Below are 14,192 nucleotides of genomic sequence, written 5' to 3'. Positions count from 1 at the left end.
AAGAAAACTCTTGCAGCTAGAATCCTCTCTCAAGAACTCCCGCGACGAAGGAGAAGATCAACCCCCAGGCGGAGAAGATCCTTTCAGCGAGGACATAATGAGGGCAAAAGTTCCAACGAACTTCAAAAGCCCTGATATGGACCTCTATGATGGAACTACGGATCCAAAGCATCATCTTAGCAACTTCAAAAGTCGGATGTATCTAGCTGACGCCTCCGACGCTACGAGATGCAAGGCTTTCCCGACCACTTTGTCGAAAGCAGCGATGAAGTGGTTCGATAGCCTTCTCCCAAGATCCATCACCAGTTTTGAAGACCTCTCAAGAAAATTCTTGATGAGGTTCTCAATCCAAAAAGATAAGGTAAAACATGCACCGAGCCTCCTGGGGATAAAACAGGAGGTCGGAGAATCTCTACGAGCCTATATGGAAAGGTTCAATAAAGCATGTTTAGAAATCCAAGACCTGCCCACGGAGGCAGTAATAATGGGGTTAGTCAATGGACTTAGAGAAGGTCCCTTCTCACAGTCCATATCTAAAAGACACCCCGTCTCTCTAAGTGATGTACAAGAAAGGGCCGAGAAATACATCAACATGGAAGAGAATGCCAAATTAAGAGACCTAGGTTCACGACCTGGACCCACTTCCTCCCCTAGGGAGAGGGAAAGGGAAGTCAGGAAGAAGGAAGAACCCGGTCTCGAAAGGCCCAGAAAGTATCACTCTTATACTCCTCTAAAGACTTCTATAGTGGATGTATACAGAGAGATATGCAACACTGAAAGGCTGCCACCTCCAAGACCTATTAAAAACAAAAAAGGGGGAAGTCGCAGCGAGTATTGTGAGTACCATAAAATATATGGTCACTCCACCAACGACTGTTACGACCTCAAAAATGTGATAGAAAAGCTGGCTAGAGAAGGCCGGCTTGATAGATATCTCATGGAGAGGTCGGACATCCATGGAAAGAGAAAGCGGGATGACATGGACAGGAGAGATCCGCCACCACAAACCCCAGAGAGACATATCCACATGATCTCAGGAGGATTTGCGGGAGGTGGGATCACCAAATCTTCTCGCAAAAGACATCTCAAAAGAGTCTATCAGGTCGGGGATGAGACACCCGACCTCCCCACTATCTCATTCACGAAAGAAGATGGGCAAGGGATAATCCCCGGGCATGATGACCCCGTGGTGATAACTATGATCCTAGCCAACGCCCATCTCCACAGAACCCTAGTAGACCAAGGAAGCTCGGCGGACATCCTTTTCAAGCCCGCCTTCGACAAACTAGGGTTAGATGAAAAAGAACTGAGAGCTTACCCCAACACTCTATATGGGTTAGGGGATACGCCAATAAAGCCACTGGGATTTTTACCCCTTCACACCACCTTTGGAAAAGGGGAAAAATCAAGGACTCTGAGTATAGACTTTATAGTCATCGATGAAGGGTCAGCCTACAATGCCTTAATTGGCAGAACTACCCTTAATCGACTTGGAGCAGTAGTGTCAACTCCTCACCTCTGCATGAAATTCCCGACTCCAGGAGGAATAGCAACGGTGAGGGGAGACCAAAAATTGGCAAGGAAGTGCTACAACGAAAGCCTGAATCTGAGAGGAAAGGGCAAAGAAGTCCACACCATAGAGTTAGGTGGGACAAGGACAAGAGAAGAGCTACGACCCCAGCCGGGAGGAAAAACCGAGGAGATACAAGTCGGTAAAGAGGAAGGAAAAACGACTTACATAGGAGCCAACCTAGGGGAAACCCTGAAACAAAGGTTGGGTGAACTCCTAAAAGCTAATTCCGACCTCTTCGCCTGGAAGGCTTCCGACATGCCCGGGATTGATCCCGAGCTCATGTCTCATAGGCTCTCGGTTTACCCAGGGTCCCGACCTGTACAGCAAAGGAGACGCAAACTCGGCCCAGAGAGGGCCTCCATAGTAGAAGAGCAAGTACAGGCGCTCCTGGAAGCCGGCTTCATCAGAGAGGTCAAATACCCAACATGGCTAGCCAATGTAGTGCTAGTCAAAAAACAAAACGGTAAATGGAGGATGTGCGTCGACTATACCGACCTAAATAAGGCCTGTCCTAAGGACCCTTATCCCTTACCAAGTATTGATACCCTAGTAGACTCCAGCTCAGGGTACCAATACCTATCATTCATGGACGCCTACTCGGGATATAACCAAATCCCGATGCATGAACCCGACCAAGAGAAAACATCGTTCATCACACCAAAAGCCAACTATTGCTACGTGGTCATGCCATTCGGACTGAAGAATGCAGGAGCCACGTACCAAAGGCTGATGAACAAAGTGTTTTCTCCCCATTTAGGGAGCTTAATGGAGGTATACGTCGACGACATGTTAGTAAAAACCAAGCAAGAAGTCGACCTCTTAACCGACCTCTCACAAGTCTTCAACACTATAAGGTTGCATGGGATGAGATTAAATCCCGCAAAATGCGCCTTCGCGGTAGAAGCAGGGAAATTTCTAGGCTTCATGCTAACACAAAGAGGGATTGAGGCCAATCCCGACAAGTGCAGAGCCATCCTAGAAATGAAGAGCCCGACTTGTTTAAGAGAGGTTCAACAGCTCAATGGCCGACTTGCAGCCCTCTCCAGATTTATGGCAGGATCGGCACTAAAATCCCTTCCACTATTCTCCCTATTAAGGAAGGGATGCCAGTTTGAATGGACTCCGGAATGTGAGGAGGCGTTCCAAGAGTTCAAAAAATTCTTGAGCCAACCTCCCATCTTAACCCGACCAGCACCGGGAAAAGACCTCGTCCTATACTTATCCGTCGCAAACAGGGCTGTCTCATCAGCCCTGATCAGAGAAGACGAGATCGGGCAACACCCGGTCTATTTTACCAGCAAGGTTCTACAAGGTCCTGAACTAAGGTACCACAAACTAGAGAAGTTTGCTTATTCCTTAGTAATAGCCTCAAGAAGGCTAAGACCTTACTTCCAGGCTCACACAATAAGAGTCCGTACGAACCAGCCCATGAAGCAAATCCTTCAAAAGACGGATGTTGCAGGGAGAATGGTTCAATGGGCGATAGAGCTCTCCGAGTTCGATTTGAGATACGAAACTCGGACTGCAATTAAAGCCCAGTGCCTCGCCGACTTCGTCGCAGAATACGCAGGTGACCAAGAGGAAAAACCAACTACATGGGAACTCTATGTAGACGGGTCCTCCAACAAAACAGGGAGCGGCGCAGGCATAATATTGGTAGATGGAAAAGGAACCCAGTTAGAGGTCTCCTTAAAATTTGAATTTCCAGCTTCAAACAATCAGGCAGAATATGAAGCCTTGATTGCAGGATTAAAGCTAGCAGAAGAAGTTGGCGCCACAAAGGTGACAATCTATAGCGACTCACAAGTGGTGACTTCCCAAATAAGTGGGGAATATCAGGCAAAGGACCCCAATATGAAGAAATACTTGGAAAAAACCTTGGAACACCTTGGGCACTTTGCGGAAACCGAGATCAAACACATAACTCGGGATCTAAATAGCAGAGCCGACGCCCTCTCCAAGTTAGCAAGTACCAAACCCGGAGGGAACAACAGAAGCCTGATTCAAGAGACCCTACAAGAGCCCTCGGTATCAAAAGCAGAAGATGAACGAGAGGTTCTTGAGGTAGTCGGCCTAAACCTCGGATGGATGAATCCCTTAGTCGAATACCTAAAATTCGACATCCTCCCCAAAGAGGAGAAAGAGGCTAAAAAGATCCGAAGGGAAGCACAACATTATACTTTGGTGAGAAATGTCCTTTACAGAAGAGGGATATCAACGCCATTACTAAAGTGCGTACCGACCTCAAGAACCACCGAGGTGTTGGAGGAAGTACATAATGGGATCTGCGGAAACCATCTCGGAGCGAGGTCATTGACCAGAAAAGTGATCCGAGCAGGATTCTATTGGCCGACCTTGCAGAAAGATGCAACAGACTTTGTGAAAAAATGCCAGCCATGTCAGATGCATGCAAATTTCCACGTGGCTCCACCAGAAGAGCTCATCAGTATAACTTCCCCCTGGCCTTTTGCAAAATGGGGAATGGATCTGTTAGGTCCTTTTCCCCAAGCACCAGGGCAAGTCAAATACCTGATCGTGGGAATAGATTACTTCACAAAGTGGATAGAAGCAGAACCACTAGCTACTATCACCGCTCAAAGAAGTCGCAGGTTCCTCTACAAAAACATTATCACAAGGTATGGAATACCTTATTCCATAACCACAGATAATGGGACTCAGTTCACCGACGCCTCCTTCAGAAGTTTGGTAGCCAGTATGAAAATCAAACACCAATTCACCTCGGTAGAACACCCACAAGCCAATGGGCAAGCCGAGGCAGCTAACAAAGTCATACTGGCAGGCTTGAAGAAGAGACTACAGGAAGCGAAGGGGGCTTGGGCTGAAGAGCTCCCTCAAGTATTGTGGGCTTATAGGACGACCCCCCAATCCGCCACAGGAGAAACACCCTTCCGACTAGTCTATGGGGTAGAAGCCATGATTCCTATAGAAATCAGTGAGCAAAGCCCAAGGGTAATTCTCCATGATGAGGTCGGAAATGTACAGGGGCACAAAGAGGAGCTCGACTTGCTCCCCGAAGTCCGAGAGAACGCCCAGATAAGAGAAGCAGCATTAAAGCAAAGAATGGCTACCAGATACAACAAAAAAGTCATTCGAAGAACATTTGCTGTAGACGACTTGGTCCTAATCAGAAACGACATTGGAGTCAACAAGTCGGGGGAAGGAAAGCTCGCCGCCAATTGGAAAGGGCCATACAAAATCAAAGAAGTGTTAGGGAAAGGTTATTATAAAATAACCGACCTGGATGGCACTGAGTTACCAAGGTCGTGGCATGCTTGTAATATGAAAAGGTACTACAGCTAGAAGCGAACTCTACTCCCTGATGTACTCTTTTCCCAGCTTCATGATTTTTTCCCAAAAAAAAGGGTTTTTTCTGGAGATGGGTTTTTAACGAGGCATCATAGTAGAGGCTAAGGGAAAATATATTGTCAAGACCCTTAGTATCAAAAAGGTACCTTCACGATTAATAAAGATCTTTTTTCATTCATAATATCTCTCAATATCCTCCTTTATTTTTCTAAGTCTTTCTACGAAATGCGCCGACTTAAGCTCGACAAAGCGTGAAAATCCCATGAACCGACCTAGATGGTCGTCAGGATAAAACGACGAGGTACAAGTCGGCGTAAAGAGGTTATACAAGTCGGTCGTAAAAACTCGGGAACCAACCCGACTCATAAGTCGGAAAGAGATCCCGAGTAGGAAAACTTGGAAAACTTTGATCCACAGATCGGAGTATAACACCGAGTAGAAGAAAAACGCATCGCAAAAATAACCTAAGTCATAAAAACTCACTAAAGCAAAGTCGAGTATAAAGGATAACAAAAGAGATATGACAGCCTGAAAAGTTTAAAGCTTGCATACAAGCCTTTCCACGAAAAAGGCTCGAGAAAATAATGCAGGCTAGCAGAAGGTTTTTCGAAAAAGATCAAACATATTTCAAAAGAAAAGCATGTGCACGCGCAAAGTAACTTAAACCCTTATCCAAAAAAGGGCACCTACTTCGATTAAAAAACCCTTATCCAAAAAAGGCATTTATTTTGTTTAAAACCCTTATCCAAAAAAAGGGCAACAAACAGAATATTTTGTTTACGGCCTTGAAAGGCCAGAAGCAAATTGTTCACAACCACCAGCAAATAAATAGAAGTTTAAAAAAGGGGGGACCCACAGGCCGGGCCCCCATATAGCCACAAAAATAAAAAAGTTATTTCTTGGACGGAGTAGAGGAATCACCAGGAAGAACACCACCAGGACCGGGAGGAGGAGCTAAAGAGGAAGTCGGAGTGAGGATTGAAGAACTCGGAGCATCTTGGGGACGAGGAGGAGACTCAATAATCCTCTGTCCCCGAGTCTTCAGGTCTGATTCGGAAATGACCTCGGGGACGGGAGGATCAACGATGGCGCCGTCAATAACCACCTTGTCGGGATGGAGCGGAGAAAGGTCCAAGTCGGGAGCGATAACTCTGACTTGTTCCAAGAAAATCCTCCAAGACTCCTCGGCACCATCGGCGATAGAGTCCTCCAACTCGGCATATGCGTTCCGAGAATTCAACAAGTCCTTCCTCACGGCCACAATATCTTGAAATAAGCTGTGGTAGCTGTCTTGCGCCGTCTTCCTCAGATTAGCCTCCAAGGTACATTGGGCCCGTAGCTTACCCTCCTCCTCCTTCAGGTGATCCCTCTCCTTCCTCAACCTATCTCTCTCCTCTTTCAGCTCCTTTTCATGTTTTTCAAAAATACGAAGTCTCCCCTCCAACTCCTCAACCCTCGAGGTTGCACCCAAGGAGTTAAGGGGAGCTTTCTCAAAAATGTCCAAAAGCTTGCCACAAACACCCGCCGTCCTAAAACTCTCCTCGGCCATGGTGGTGAGGTGGTTCCGAACAGAAACATCATCCATATGTATAAAAGGATAGATGTTCTTTCGGACGAATGCCATAGCATCCGCCTTAACCCCACCATCGAAGGAAGAAGAGCCAGACTCTGAAGTCTTGCGCTTCTTCTTCTCGGGTTCGGAGAGAATTTGGGCAGAGGGGGGTGGTCGGGGCAAGCTCGAGGAAGAGAGAACAATAGGTTGAGTAGGAGTGCCAGTGTTCTTAGGAGGAGGAGGTGGAGGGGGAGGAGAGATGACTACCCCGGACCTAGCCCGGGACTTCGCCTTAGCCTCCCGGACCCTTTGGTAGGCCTCCTGAGCATTCTTTTTTGCCATATCTACAAAAGAAAACAAATAACAACCGAGTTACAAGTCGGTAAAATGTAAGTCAACAACTCGTCGGCAAAATGTAAGTCGGCGGAAACAACTCGGAAATAAAGAATGCATGCACTACCTATTTGAGATTGAACGAAGGTCGGTGTACCCTGGAGAATTTTCCTGGTATCCAAGTATGGGGACTTCCCCCACGCTTCTCGGAAAAACCCTACAATGGCCGCCTCCACCTCGTCTAGGTCATCTAGACCAATCTTTTCGCAAGGGGTGGCTGGCAGCCAGTAAAGGGGAAAGCGAGGGGAGGAATGCTCATCCAGAAAAAAGGGGTGGTGACCCTCTACGGCTTGAACCTTGAAGAAGAAATTTTTGAAGTCGTGGAAAGATTCGTCAAAAAGGGTGAAAATCCTCCGACCTTGAATGGCTCGGAAGGATACCCATTGTTGTTTATTGTTTAGCCCACTAAAGGGCTTAGTCATATGGAAAAGATAAAAGAAGATTCTCAAGGAAGTCGGGAAGTCCAGAGCGTGGCTTATAAACTGATAAATCTTCAAAAAACCCCAGGAATTGGGGTGGAGTTGAGTAGGGGCAACCTTACAGTGGTGCAGAACGGATATCTCAAAATCCGAGAAAGGAAGAAAAACACCCAAACGGGTGATCATGCATTCATACATAAAGAAAAAGTGAGGGGTCGCCCCATCAACTCTCCCAAAGCAGACCCGGTCTTCAGGACCCGGGATTATCAATTCATATTTGGGCTCGTCCTCGTCCGAAGTACAGAGCCTATGGTGAGTACGAAGGTGGGTGACGAACTCAGCGTCGACCAACGGTTCCTCCCCAAGGACCGTATCGTCAACCCACTGAGAAAGAATGTCTACAGAAGCCATTTTTTATGTAAAGAAAAGTGGCAGAAAACCTACAAAAGGGAAAAAGGAAAAAAGAAAATCAAAAAACAAGGCCACTAAAGAAGAAAGATTCGAAACTAGAATCTACGGGTCAACCTATCTACTCGCCAAACAAAACATGCAAACAAAAATGACATGGGAAAAACAGAACTAACCTTTAGCCGAAAATGAAGGTTGGGGAAAACTGAAGTCTTCAAACACAAGAATGCAACACAAACAGGATAAGGAGAAAGTTTGAAAGATTGCAGAAACGGAAAATGGAAAGAGAGGGAAAGTATTTATAAAAAAGGCTAAGGGGCATAATGGTAAAAACGAGGCAGTCATTAATGAGACTGCACCGTTACCAAAGCCCTCAAATCCCCAAATAATCCCTCAACGGACACGACGCTTGAATTGACGTAACTGTCAGAAACCAAAAGTTGCGAAAATCACGTCGGTTTCCAAGATCCGTGTTCTTTCGAACAAGTCGACTACGAACCCGAGTTAAATACTTGAACCCAAACTTTAAAAGATTTGGGCTCAAGTAGGGGTACTGTTCATACCCTGGCCCAATGTTAAGGGCCCAGGACCAATCGAAAGGCCTGATCCACTAGGTTAAGCCTATCGAAGCACCCACCTCCATCCAAGAGGTCGGTGTTAACCCCGACTTGGTATGAAGAAGTCGGTTGCGAGATTAGCTGGCAGATAAATACTCATTCAAATGAGTAACCGCCCCTGAAATCTCTCCAACCACTTCATAAAGCCATATCTTAACCTCCCTAAGATAATGGGACGGTTATTATCCTAAAGATACGGCACTACTCCAACGGTGGTTATTGGCTCACCACTATAAGTACACTGACACACCTCAGGTATTCCTAAGTCCAATACTCTCTAAGACCTGCTCACACCCTTGCTAACTTAGGCATCGGAGTGTCTTTGCAGGTACCACCCCCCATTCACACGCGAGCACAAGTCGGACGGAGCCTCCCGAGTTGCGGACCCACACGGAGTCCTCCTCCATCATACACTTGGGCCGCCGAACGCCATCCATTGGACTAATCTCCGGTTACCCATCGTAACAGGTTCCATTTAATTTCATTATCGTCTGTGATACTATAGTTTGATGGATTGGAGAGTAAGGTTAAATTAGTTGAGGGGTGTTTTGTTTAATTTCTCATCAAACAATATAATTATTGTCATTATGAAATTTCTTTCTTCTCTTAGAGTTGCCTTGGATTGATGGAGATTTTTTGGGGCGGGGTAACAAAATTGAGGGAATGCATTCTGCAGTTTTGTGATTGGGTTTTGAAAGAGATCAATGAGCAATGAAGGTCTTATTGATGGGAATACCGTGTGCCTAATGTTATCTGGAATTTGTTTTTGTTTAGTAGTATTATGGTTGTTATAGCAACAGCAAGGAGGACTGAACGTTTTGATCGTACAACATTACCAACATGTATGTACTGGCTAACTGGGAGATGCAACAGAAATCCTTGTAGATTTTCGCATAGCTTACCAACATTGCATCCAATGTATACTATAATTACAATACGACATATAAGCATTCAAAGAAGCCACATTCTTCTGTTGAGAAGATGAGCAGTTCCTGTATTAAGAATAAGAAGCCAACAAATTGTGAAGCAAAGACTGTCAAGAAGCCGGCAAATTGTGCAATTAAAGCTGTTTGTCTATTGAGAAGCCACCCAAGTGTGAACAAACGGTAGTATTGATTGAAAAGACTAAAGATGTGGCCCCTGTTGCTATGGCTCCCGTGGAGGAATCACGCAGTATCTGTAAATATTGGATGACTGACAACAGTGTGCATGGTTACCTGTGTCAGAATTTGCATTCATGGTTTTATGGTGATGAGTTTACTACACTTGCAAAGCTTCATGAACACAAGACGGTATACATGTCTCATTTCACCTTTATTATATGGTATTAACACCTGAAAGTATATTTTGTTTAGTGTTTTTACTGAGTTAATTCTTTAGTGAATTGCCTTGGTTTATGAATTTGGATGGTACATTAATTTCGTAGGGAAATAAATTTAGGTGAATAAAATTATTTTCTGAAATGTTTACTCTGATTAAATTACTTAGCCATTGAATTAGATCCTACTGTGCCAATATTGGTAGAATAGTTAAGTATCAAATTTTTGTTGACAGGTTGTCACTGGAATCGCACTGCCGTCTGGTTCAGACAAACTCTATTCTAGTAGCACTGATGGCACAGTTCGGGTGTGGGATTGCAACTGGCCATTGTGTTAATACCATAAATGTTGATTCTGATGTTACTCTCTAATATCTGAAGGGCAATGGATTTTTGCTGTTGTAAAGCATGCTGTGAAGGTAAAAACATACTTCACTCATTTGTTTTATTGTGACAATGATAGGAGTCTTAACTGTATGCTGATAATTTGGTTGTGGTTGTCGTTAAGGCATGGAATATTCAGACCGGTGCACATGTTACTTTTGATGGACCTAAAGGACAAGTCCTTTCCGTGAATGTTGGCAATGATATCCTCCTTGCTGGAGCAGAGGTAAATTACCTTGTAGTGATTTATGGTTGTTGTAATTCAACCTTTGTTTATAGATAGCCATGTGCTACTTTTGTTGTTTGATTAAAACTGTCATATTTCGGCTAGTTTCTGTTGTCTATTAGTTTTTCAATAATCTGTTTATTTAAATTGCAGGATGGTGTTATTTATTCTTTGAGATGCAACTGTGATCCCAAAGCTGAATCTCCTTTCAAACCGGTTGCAGCACTAAGTGGCCATACTAAACCGGTGGTTTATTGCCATTGGATGCTACAAGATGCTTTATTCTGGGTCCATGGACCATAGCATTAAGGTAGTGTTTTCTGTGTTTGTTTGTTTATTTATTTCAATGTGAGATATACTTCATGTGGAGCTTTTACACTATCCTCGCAAATATTTTGTTTTTCGTAAATAATTTCATTCATAATTTGGTCATGATTAGTCTTGGTGGTTTACACAATATTCTCCTCTTAGCTATGCAAGCTTGTTTCATTCTTCTTTGCTAAACCAATAGTGGGTCTGAAATGTTTGTTGTCCTGCTATCTGGAGGTTTGAGACCTTGATACATTACAGTGCACGATGACACTTAATGGGCATACTGACGAAATGACATCACTTATTTGCTGGGAGGATTATTTGTTATCGACTTCATCTGATTGCACATCGCACCAGTCAATGTCTGGGTGTGCACTAAGGAGGAAACTCTGGAAGTGGCATACACTCGCATTGAGGGAAATGTAAGTTGTTTAACCACTGACATTTGTGCTCAAATATGTTTAAGCTGATATTTTATTTTTATTTATGAAGGAGGTGAATTGTTTGTCTAATTCATATTTTTATTTTTATTTTTTTATTATAGGTTGTTCTTAGACTGTATGGGATGACTGAAGCAGACGCGAAGCCAATATGGTTTTGCTCGTGTAAAGACAATTCAGTTCGTATTATGATTTGCCTACGTGATTGACTATCAAGCTTTCATCCTGTTGTCTTGCTACTCTTGCTGCAATGTGCTTTCGATAGGTTTTTAGAGAGAGGGCGACTATTTACAAGACAAGAAGTTCGATCCTGCGAGATAGGCCCTAGACTTGGAGGACTCTTCGTCAATGAGATGGGACTGGTTTGCTGAATGTGGGGAAATGGTTGGAAGAACCCAAAGTGCCAACCTCCTGAGCTACAACAACAAAAGGTCTTTGGAGGAGGAGAGTCTACAAGATCATTGGAATTGCATCATGTAGAAAATTTTCTGTCTGTGATAATAGGTTTTTACCATTTCCGGTTTTACGAGGCATAACCTGCGTAGGCCGAGCTAAAGAAAAACTTGGGGAACTTTGTATCTAATACCTATGATGTGTGAGAAAATAGTGATGTGTTTCAATTTTCTATGTTGTGTATTTTTTTTTTTTTTTGTGTTGAATAAGTTGTAACGAGGCTATGTTGCTTTGTTTTCCTCTTTCTTGAGTTGTGATTGTAATGAACAATCTAAAAACATCTTTGTATCTATAATGTAACGGTCTTTGTATTATACAATATTTAAGTTATTTAATTATTATAATATTAGATCGTAACTAGCTTCTTTGGTTGACTACAGATAGTTAACTATTGTCGATTTTGATTATAGACAAGATATATATATTTAGTTAGTTTAGATTTTAAATATTTTTTCAATATGAACTAATTTTATGGGTTTAAAATGTCACAGAAAAACAAAATTTCTAACGCAAAGTATTATGAGAAGATTATATGGTGAATGCTTGAAGCCTTAAATAAGGTAGTTTAATTTATGTGGTATATAATTAAATGTTTAAGTACACTATCATGGATCAAATAAATTTAGCTTCAAGCTTTTTCTGTTAAAAAAAGGTTTTTATTGCTCTAGTATGGGATTTTCTATTAAAGAAAACATGGTTTCCATATCAACTGTTTTGGAATCGAGATTTTGTTAGAATAAATATCATATTTATGATTGAGTTATGAGTTTAGTGGGACTAATACCTGAAAAAGAGCCCGACATCGGTGGGTCAACAAAAAAGCTTTGAAGTCTTGGACTTTTCCACCATATGAACTCGCTTTTGTGATGATGGTTTTTCCAAGTCAACTCCCAACGAACTAACTCATATAGTGAGAGAGCGCAAAATCTCATAAGGTTATTTTTAAAATGTTGGCTTCAGATTTTTTTTTTTTATTTTCTTTTTAGATATTAATCCCATTAGACTCATGATAGGTTGTTAAATCTTTCAATTTTTTAGTCTTGTCTCTATGTTATTCTATATGGTTCTTTATCAACATTATGGAAAAAAAATAAATTTAATTGAATTTGTTAGAACTTATAAGCATATAATTTACCAATTAGTAATGTCAGATGATTAAGTCATTTTGATAACGAAAATTCAAGTAAGTTTAATGAGTTAGGGATTGATAACTAAAAATCTTAGTTAAAAAAAAGGAGATACGTAAAAAAAAAAAAGAAAAAAAGTTTAATTAGACTTAATTACACAAAAATAACTTAGCTTGTTTAACTAACATTTTTCTCTATTAGTTATTTCAATAGTGTAAAAAATGGCAAATGACAGAGATTATGTGTGTTTGGTTTTGCGTTAGAAGGAAGAGAAGCACGTTTGAGTGTATTGAACGCTTCCTCTTTTTGTTTGGATGCTTTTTTTTCTTTAAACGCCAACGTGATTTTAGGTTCTTAACGTGCGTTTATAAGAAGCTAGAAATTGTAGCTTCTGCGTTTAAATAATCACGTTAGGATTGGATTTATTTTGTTTTATCAATTCTACCCTTTACTTCTTTGCTTGTAGTCCTTTTAGTATTTAAATATTTTAAATATATAATTATATTTTTTTATTAAATTTTTACTTTTGATTTTGTATAAAAAAATATTTTTGTTTGGCTTTGTTAAAATTTGTAAGTGTAATTCTTGTATATTAATTTATTATTATAATTTTATTATAATATAAATTATTGATCCCATTAAAAAGAACAAAATAAATAAAAAATTAATTATAACTAAGAATCAAGTCATGAATAATTAAAATTTATAGTTTAAAATAGTATTAAATAAAAGAGTACTGAGAGTATTAAAAAAATTATAAGTAATATAATTTAATAAAGTATATTTTGATATATATTTTTCATATATTATTTTTGCTTTTGATATAAAAATATATTTTGTCAATTTTTATATATTATTTTTATTTTAGTAAGTAAATATTAATTTTATTATAAAATTAATTAATAATATTTATTTAAATAAATAAATTAAAATGATAGAATAATATAAAAAATTTATTTAATTTGATGTCTATTTTAGTAATTTTTTATCTAAAAGTAATTTTAAGTAGTGTAATCCAAACAATATTTACTTTATTATAATCCATTTTGATAAAAGATTACCAAACATAAATCACTTTAACACAAACTCACTTTTCATCAAAATCAAGTTTGCAAAATCAATTTTATGCAAACTCCCGTTTACAAACTGAAATCCAATACACACTATTTCAGCTCATGTGCTGTACGAACTTTCTTTTGGTATATATATTGGTGACATTCTTTATTAAAAAACAAATATTATGATGATGATAAGTATAATATATTCTCGTGTATACTAGTTTTATATGATTTATTAATAAGAGTTTGTGGATGTTTATATGACATAATTTTTTTATCACTTAAAGATCGCAAATTTAAGTTTTACTTCTAATTAAAAAAAAAAGTTTACAGACTATTCGTATGTAATCTCATATTTACTTTTAGTTAAAATATTATTATATTAAAATAACTCCCAACAAAAATAATGTTTAATGAATTTTTGAAAATGATTTTTTTTAAAATGTTTATTGAATAATAAAGATTATTAGTCAAATTTGTCCATAAAAAATCACTCATTTTTAAATTAGCCATCAAATAATTTTTTTAGTCATATTAGTCATTGAAAAATAAAATGTAAGTCAAATTGGTCCTTCTATTAGTTAG

At 40.3% G+C, this 14,192-nt stretch overlaps 1 pseudogene; it reads left to right on the top strand.

The window, feature by feature from the left end:
• Positions 1-9,437: 9,437 nt before the first annotated feature.
• On the top strand, positions 9,438-11,531 carry LOC130980712 (zinc finger CCCH domain-containing protein 48-like; annotated as a pseudogene).
• Positions 11,532-14,192: the final 2,661 nt, after the last annotated feature.

This window comes from Arachis stenosperma, chromosome 5 (assembly GCF_014773155.1).
Source record: "Arachis stenosperma cultivar V10309 chromosome 5, arast.V10309.gnm1.PFL2, whole genome shotgun sequence".
Lineage (NCBI taxonomy): Eukaryota > Viridiplantae > Streptophyta > Magnoliopsida > Fabales > Fabaceae > Arachis > Arachis stenosperma.
This window is presented reverse-complemented; position numbering and strand designations above follow the sequence as displayed.